Here is an 8,942-nt window from a genome sequence, read left to right on the forward strand (position 1 = left end):
ACTTTTGCAGATTCTTTGAGTGGATAGTTTCAAATTGTTGCCAGTGAGGAGGCTGTCAGCAGATGGATACTCAACAAGTAAACATTTGATCAGAGTGAGGTTTGAGCTCCCCACCTGTTTTGTCTGGTATATATTCACAAAGAGACACATACTGGAGCTCTTTGTAGCCACATTTTTGGCAGATCTAGAGATTTTTAGAGTTACCTATATTAAAAAGAAAAGATAATAGCTGCATGAGTGTGTATATCAACTTATATTGCTGTTAATTTTTCACAGTGTTTAGTTGGTTAAAAAAAGGGAGAAACTGTGCAAGATACGTAGCACATTACACAAATGATTCTAAAAGTACTGAACACCCCTGACCAGAGAGAGCACCAGTTGAGCTATTTCATTGACAGTCATTTTTTTTTTCCATCTCTTGCTCACCCAGAAGAGATTTCTGGGACTCAATGTCAGTTCTGTATCACATGCCTGTCTTCCACCAGGAGGAGTAAATTTCCAGACCAAAAGAAGCAAACCTAGAGGAGACGTCAGGGACGGTGCACCGTGTAAATACAGTCTGACACACTGCATGAAAAAGCAATTCAAACTAAATACTCCCCTGCTCAGGTAATCATTTCGCTCTGGCAAAGTTTGCTCAGGGAACGAGACTGATGTGTTCATCACTGTATTTGATGAAGGAAAGCATCTATTAAGACTTCATGTCTGCTCTTCTGCTGTAACATGCAATGTCACGTTTTAGAGTAAAAGTTTGTCAATAAACACAACTGTGTGTTTGGTAACTCATCTTTATCATCAAGTATGCCATAACCTCTTAAGACCCAGCATTCACATACATCAACATTACATTTCTGCCTCTCAGACTCATGACACTATTTTTTTTTAGCTTTGACCTATTAGCCACAATAAAGGCTGGTACACATTACAGAATTCTCCAAAACTTCACATATTTAGAGACCACATGCTTGATGATGACAAAAGACAGATAGCACAAGATTTTCTCTCCTGATCTTACAGTGTGTGGCGTGCACTCTGAGGACACTACACACTAGCAGATTCTTCAGCAGAGCTTCAGCTTCTTCACGCTCAATATTCCAAATCTTGCGTAGTGAAACTTGTCTTCAGTGTAAACAAACATGACAGACGTACAGGAAAAAGCAAAGATGTTTATTTTTAGACTCTAGAACTTCAAAAAAAAAACACACAAAAGAAAAGGGCTCATAGAAAAGGTTGTGGAGACAGCTGGGATATGGGCTGTATGTATAACAATGCGAGTTGGAGGTGAGTAAAGTTGATATAGGTATTACAGAAAGAATTCTTTCGTCCTCTTCGGTCAGTCAGCTGAGTCAGCTCGCATCTTGATTGGCTTTGCTCTGGTGCACGTGACATTACATGCTGTACCTGCTCGGCTCCTCTCAGAGGGCCCCACACACTACAGGATTTTTAGTCGCAAATATTAAACATGCTTATTATCTACAATCTCTGAATCAGAGGCCTTCTGAGCAGCCCCGACCAGAAGAAATCACTCTTAACACACCCCACACTACAGGAAAATCCCACATGTTGTCATCAGACAACCGGGCCTTTGTTGGCTCTGATCGTAAGGGGATGATCGGGACAAAAATCAGCCCAATTATCCTGTTGTGTTTTCCCAGCCTTTAGAGATACAGCCCACACATCTTTTGGTGATATCACAACATTATACCCGTTTTAGTTGAAAAAAAACCCAATGCATTTAACACAATAACACAAATACCAAACAACTGAAAGAGATCTCATAACAAAAATAATCAAACTTCCAGTACAATGAACAAGCTTAGTTATTATACTTATTAGGTCTTACTTATCCCAAGTAGCAAGGTGAATTAAAAAATGCACACCATACAAAAGCTTGGGTCTTAAAAAATCGAGGCAGTTTTTTTTCTGATTGTAGAAACAAACTGTTTTTTGAAACATAGCAAAACCACAAACTTAATATAAAAGGTCTCAGAGCAGGAAGGGAAATTAGTTCATTTAAACATGTCAACAATGTATGAATAAAGCTGCATCTTTATAAAAATAAGGGGGGTGCATTTTTCTCAATTCTTTAATGAAAATATGACACACAGTCTCGGAGAACCACACACTGTGGGAAACCACACATAGACAAATTGATCTTTGCATCCATGCAGGGCTTTTAAACACAAATAACACATTTAGGCACAATAAAGAGTTCTATTACTTTAGTTAATAATTGAATAAGACCTGCAGTTTAATCAATGTTTCCTCTGATGCAGTATAACCCTGGGTTTATGGGGTCCAGCAGGATATAATTATATAAATTTGCAGCATTCACACGAAAATTACACCGTACTGCAGTTGGTTGTCCGCAGTGTTTCTGAGGTGAGGTTGAGGCCCCCAGCAGTGCTACTGCAGCCAGCAAGGGCAGTCTTAATGAATAGTGAGATACATGATAAATGTGGCCATATGGTGGAGCCGGCTGGCCAAGCCAGGGGTGCTAGCTAGCTCTGCTAAACTCTCTCTCACACACACACACCCTTACAGATCATCATACCTCTCTTTTCACTGCTAAGCCAGAAAAGAGGAGTCATCAAACTCTGCACAGCTCGAGACAGCAGCGGGTAGGGGTTAATGACCTCCAGGTCCTTTGGAGAGATGGAGTGTTATGGCGTGCTGTGAAATCATCACCGCACTTCCTGTCAAAAAGTTTCACAGAAGTTGGGGTGAGGACAAAAACTAACTATTCGTGAGTTAGAGTGTCACTCACCAGCAGTGACTTTTTAATTACAGGCATTGTATGTGCCTCAGCGCAGAAATGCAGGAAGTCTTTTTAATTTATATTTCCCCCTCTGGTGATTTTCCTCTGTGCGTGTGTGTGTGTGTTTGTGTGTGTGTGTGTGTGTGTGTGTGTGTGTGTGTGTGTGTGTGTGTGTGTGTGTGTGTGTGTGTGTGTGTGTGTGTGTGTGTGTGTGTGTGTGTTTATGTGTGGGGCTTAACTAAATCACACCAGATGAAGCCATATGCTGTCTGTCATACTTTGTAGCCAGTCATTTTCTTGTTTCTCCTCTGCTATACAAAGTACCCCCTCTCTTTCCCTGATTACTATTCAACACACATACTCCACATGCTTGTATACTGTAGCTGTAGAAACACACACACATAATCACTAACTAGCCCACAGACATACACACTCAAATTTCATCCACACACACATGTACTCCAACACGCAGCGAACAAGCCATTGTTCTCCCTTCATAGCAGATGCTATCTCTCTCTAATTGGCTCAGCAAAAACAAAGGAAGGGCCTTGGATGCCCTGCTGCAGCAGCGCTTACTCAGTCTACAGGGATGTCTTCTGCTGTACCAACACATATAGGGGGCCTTGAACACGGCTGACCCCTGTGCTGGCAAAAGAAGGCCAGTTCTTGATTACGTGGCACAGTTTCAGGGAATGCACAGAATCAGTAAACAGGCGTCAGGTTTCCTGAGCACAGTATAAAAATTCCCCATGTGTTTCTAAGAATCTTTTTGCAAAGGTGTGTCTACTTGAAAGCAGTGCTCTGAGAAGAGCATCTCAGAAAATGCTCAACTGTGTGATTCATAATTTGGTTTAGCCATTTTCTCATCAAGTGTTTGTCAAAACCCAGCCTGAGAAAGCGGCGCTCCCCTGCCTCAAACAAAAGTTTATGACAACATTCCTCTCGGTGCAGCCTGACAAGCGTTTGATGGGCAATAAGTCTTCCCCACATCATGGCAATCCACAGCTGTCAAGCTTCACCAGTGTTTGGAAACAGAGAGAGAAAAATACTGGAGTTATGTCGACTGTAGGTGTAATTTGTGCTGCTGCAGTTTAGTTCAGCAGTGTGAAACAACTCTGAGACAGCAGCGTGATGTATGACTATACTGCTGGCATCACTGCTCCTAAACTTTAACTGCAGCAGTGCAGTTGTAGTTGATGGGGTGTTATATTGCAGGCAAAGGGATCATGGAGGGTGACCCCCACCATGTCTCACCATTGATTAAATACAGGTGAATCATTTTGCCAAGGGACAAGGTGAGCATTTTCTACATGACTCTTGTTTTGCTTCTAGTCACGGTTTTATAATATGGTCAACAGAATTTAATAAGGTTCCAACTTTTGTCTCCAGAATGGGTTTCATATGCTTTTGAATGTCTTTTGTCATGCATGGTTATCTCCTAAGGGTCCTCTTCAAGGACTGAGGAATATACCAAAGAAACAGCACCCTCTTCTGGTGGGATGTGACAGTAACAAGCATCTGCAATTCCCTTTTTGTCAGATTTATGGGCAACAGATGTTTATATTTAAAACAGGCATGAGATGATCAGAGAAACAAACCACAACTTTAATCACAAAACAGAAAATACTGCCTATCACAGCCGAGTCAATCTGCTGTGTTGTGGTGGTGAGTGTGGCCAGTAACCCTCACTCAAAGAGGTTCAGAGTCCTGGAAGTGTACAATATAACTAAGGGCCAAGAAACTGATTAATCATTTCCAAAGACACAGCAAGAGCTTGACTTCTCCTTGTCCAGTCTTTTCCCATCAACATCTAATTACATGGGTTGTAACATTAATAATTCATGCAGCACTTTAGGACAAAAATATGACAATCAACACAACCAGCCTGCAACTTCTGTCATCACTAATTCAGCATCTGCTGAATGCTTCTTCTCCACTTTTTCTGACACTCTGATGGCAGAATGCATGTTTTTGTGTGGGAAAGCGTGAGTGTGTCAGTATTACAAATGTGTCCATACAATTTATTATTAAAAACCCTCCTTTTAAAATATAAAAAATTTTTCACTTGTTAGCTTTAAACGAGTTCCTGGAATCAATTGAAGCAGCCTGGAGTTCCACTGACTGCTGGAGCTTACAGCCAAATGTAAATTGAAAAAGATTTTTCAAGTGACCGTTATTTGTGCAGTATGTTGTCATCGAGCTCATGCTTGCAAACACATCCTGAGTGCTCCAAACAAGCACTTCATTTGGGCACTGAACTAGCACATGCATAATAATGACCTTATTTGCATTTATTATGTCGGTCTGTTTAGTATGTTAATGCTCGGTAAACTTCTGGGCTTAATCACTGAGCAGACATTCTAATTGGGAGTTTGTTAATTGGTTACATTGATGCTCTGACACTTGTTAATCTACTGGCAGGTCTTCTCTGTTCACTTCAGAATCACAACAGATTACTTTCCCTCTTTACAGCAAGTGTTACATGACCAGGCAAGACTTGTTCATTTTCACCTCAAGGAGGATTTCTTCAGACATTTGTTTTCAAAAGAGAAAACTTCTGCCTTCAGTTCCATGTCACAAAGTCAGCTACTAAACTTGAATTTTTACAAAGGAAATAACTTTGTGATTACAGTGGGGATTTACTGGAACACTGGTGTTTACGAGCCAATAAAAAGCTGACGCTTTTATTGTTCTTACTGACAATGCTAGTGTTTGCTTCTGACACAATCTGATCAAGGTTCTCTTTTTTTCATATCTTCCGCAGACTTAAAGAAAGTTGATATTTGTAAAATGTTGGGTCATATTTAAAAGTGTGCCGTGAGTGGTCAGTTTAAAAAGAAAAATGCATTTCAATTATTCACTTGCAGAATTAGGGAACATCATAACTAAATGTGACGTTTATTATCAAACACTGTGAGTTGATGCTTTTTCTTCAAACGAGTAATTTATAAATGTAAAATCATGTCAAATGTTCGAAATACTGAGTTTTACAACCAAAGTCCGCAGAGGAAGTAAAATAGAATTTTTATGACCAATGCAAATGAAACTTAACAGAGAGAAAAAAAACCCTGAACAGATTTATAGATTCTAAAGATCTAGACTCTGGGTTATTAGTCAGTTTGACTAAGGTCTCTTGCAAACCTTAAGGCAGCTACAAGTACATCTCTGTCATGTTAATTTCTCATTCTATTATTCTTCATACCAACCATAGTAAAAAGTATTCTATGCAGTGAAACTTTACTTGGAGCAGAGCACTAGTGGTGCTTTTAGGGGCTAAGATGATGTACAACATGGCACAAACAGAAGGGACAGTGAACACTTCAACAGCTCTGTGTAATCAAAGAGAAAGCCATGTCCCCATCTAACCCAACACAGTTGTATACAGAAAGATGTAACTGACTCAGGTTTCTTTTAAAGGCAACAACTGTAATGAAATGAAACAGATATAACTGTACTACACATACCATGACAGATTGCTTTACTGCAATGGCAGAATACTCTGTGCTTAGTTGGACAAGAAGCTAACTATAAATGATGTAATCACATAACTAGAATCCCAAACAATGACATTCTGGTTCTCCCTTACAGTTGCCCCTTAAGTGTTGTATACACAATTCATACATAAATAAATAAAAAATAAATATAAATAAATAAACTCAATATTCTAAATCTCTTAGCCTGTGTAAAACTCATTTTGAAGCAAGCTTTGATAGACAAATAATGTTAAAAAACACATTGAGTGAAACATCTCACTATGAATCTGTTGTAAATAAAGCAGAGCGTCAGTGAACTGTTGAGTGTCACTGAACTGTTGCTAAGAGCGAAACATGTCAGTGGTGTTCCTGTCTCTATCATTTGTCATATGTTAGCGCTCTGTCTGCTACTGTTACCTCTGTCAGTCATTTCACCTTGTTGGCCTTGTGCGGTTGAATCACTCAAGTAGCCATCAGTCATGTGTCACCCTGGCGTCCTGCACCAGCAGCCCGTGAACTCAGCCTCCTCAGGTCCTTCCTGCTGGCTGCACTCACAAACCTGAAGCCATTGATGACCAAGGTCTCTACATCCTGTTCTGTGCTGGTCTGATGCTCCTGCTGAATTTGTCACAACAACACATCATGTACACTAGACCATGCTGTGCACGACATGCCTGAGCACTTCAAATAAACAAGGTCACTTGTAAATCTATCATTGTTCAAAATGACCCTGTGCAGGATCTGCAACAAAAAGACTGTGAGTGTACAAATGTGTGCCAGTGTATTTACTGTTGTAAAGGCCCTTTGAAGAGTTCTCTTAACGCTAAATCATTTTGCTAGCATGGTTCCAGGACTACAGATAACTGTCTACATCTCAAATTTTGTTTAAAAATGGCTATTCACAGACAGCAGTACTATCAGTTGGAGAAGCAACAAAAAAAAAATGCTGCCCTCATAGATGGGAATGATGTCAGGAATGTCATCCCACTGGGCCTCAGCCAGCTTTCAAGGAAAAATGGCGACAAGTGAGGATTAAATTAACAGACACATCAAGGCAGTGGTAAATCAACTGACAGAAAAGCACCAGCTCCTAAATCAAAGTACTGTGCATTGGAGCCACATTGTTCTTTAAAGTTAATACGTTTATCTCCTTTCTGACTAAATGTTTAGGGGAAAAATAATTTGCTGGCCCTTCAGGTACCCCATAAACAAATCTGTAGAATTGAATACCTAATGCTGTTTGTCCTTCCATCACTTTGATGGAAGCCCATGTTAGAGAAGCTGAGAGGTGCTGCTTGGTGTGCTGTGAGAGTTAAATAATAAAATAGTCGAGCAGATTCTATGTCACTTGACAACTTCATCGATGGCAATCCAGTTTATATCTCTAGCAAGTGCTCTGCAGCTAAAAGGGCAAATGAACTGTGTTGCTACGCAACTGTAGAGAATAGTTGTAACATGACCACTTGTGACCTCACTATTGAGTGAGTGTAATACTCCTATCTGTTTCATTATATGCTTAAAAGACAGGATGACACGAATTACACAGATACACCTCTGGTTCATCTTGAAGATAATAGCTACAGTGTAAGCAGGCAAAACACTAACACCATGCAACAAGGCAGAACAAAAAGAGGTCCTGAAAGGATATGTGGTTAAGATTAAACAAAACGAGCTGCTTAGGGTTGCAGGAATATTTTGCCATTGTTCAAAGTCAAATTGTTCTTTGTCATTTTTAAAGTCACCACACACCTGCTCCTGCGCTTAGACAAAAAGGCAGACCAGATGGCTGCCTCAGCATGCTGGTGTCAAGTTGTAGCTGAACACTCCTTTAGTATTTTGATCTTACTACAGTTAACTATGTGTCCTCTTTTTATCTACTTTACTCTTTATTTACTGTTTTACACCAAAACACCATTAAAACTTCTGCATAATGTGTAAATCTGCATGGCATGAAACCTGATTAGTACTCAGATTTTAATTCTGACCTGTTTCTGTTTGGAGGTGTCTGTTGATGCACTGGAGTCCAGCAGCTCCTCTATGTCTCTCAACAGCAACTGAGCCTTTAATAACACTGCAATGACAGAGAAAAACCACATATAAGACTTTATTTAGAGTTATGATGTCATAATCAGTAACAAACAGATGTATCAGACTAGCAAACAAAAAAAGATATTATAAAAATAATGTTGAAAATGTTTAAATGATATAAAAATCCCAGAGGACATTTTCTTTGAACCATAAATAAACTACATGCAAAATGATTCGAAATAAAATTTGAAAAACAAGATTAAAAGTATGCTGCATCAGGAGAGCATTTTGACCTTCTGAAAGTTTGAGAAAAAAGCTTAACTCGAGCATGTCTACACGGCTCCTGTGTGCATGTGTTTTGCTTACTCTCATGGGTCTTTGAGATGCTGATATTAGATCCCTCTTCACATGCCATCTGATCTTCAAAATTTTTCCCACAGCCAAAGACAGTGGTCTGTGTGTCACTCCTTTTATAGCAGAGGTCTTTCGATAAAAAATACAGGAAGTAAAGAACATAAATTACATCACTTTTAGTCATACAAAATGTGCATTATTTAATAAATAAAACACTCCTAAAAGTGAAATGAAAGAAGACTAACACTAAACACCATGAAAGTAGGTTGTCAAGAATCATTTGATTTGTTTTTGATATATTTGTTTAAACTCTAGTTCTGAGGGCCAAA

This window comes from Halichoeres trimaculatus, unplaced genomic scaffold, assembly GCF_033239565.1.
Source record: "Halichoeres trimaculatus isolate MK-OKI-2021-1 unplaced genomic scaffold, fHalTri1.1 fHalTri1_scaffold_12, whole genome shotgun sequence".
Lineage (NCBI taxonomy): Eukaryota > Metazoa > Chordata > Actinopteri > Labriformes > Labridae > Halichoeres > Halichoeres trimaculatus.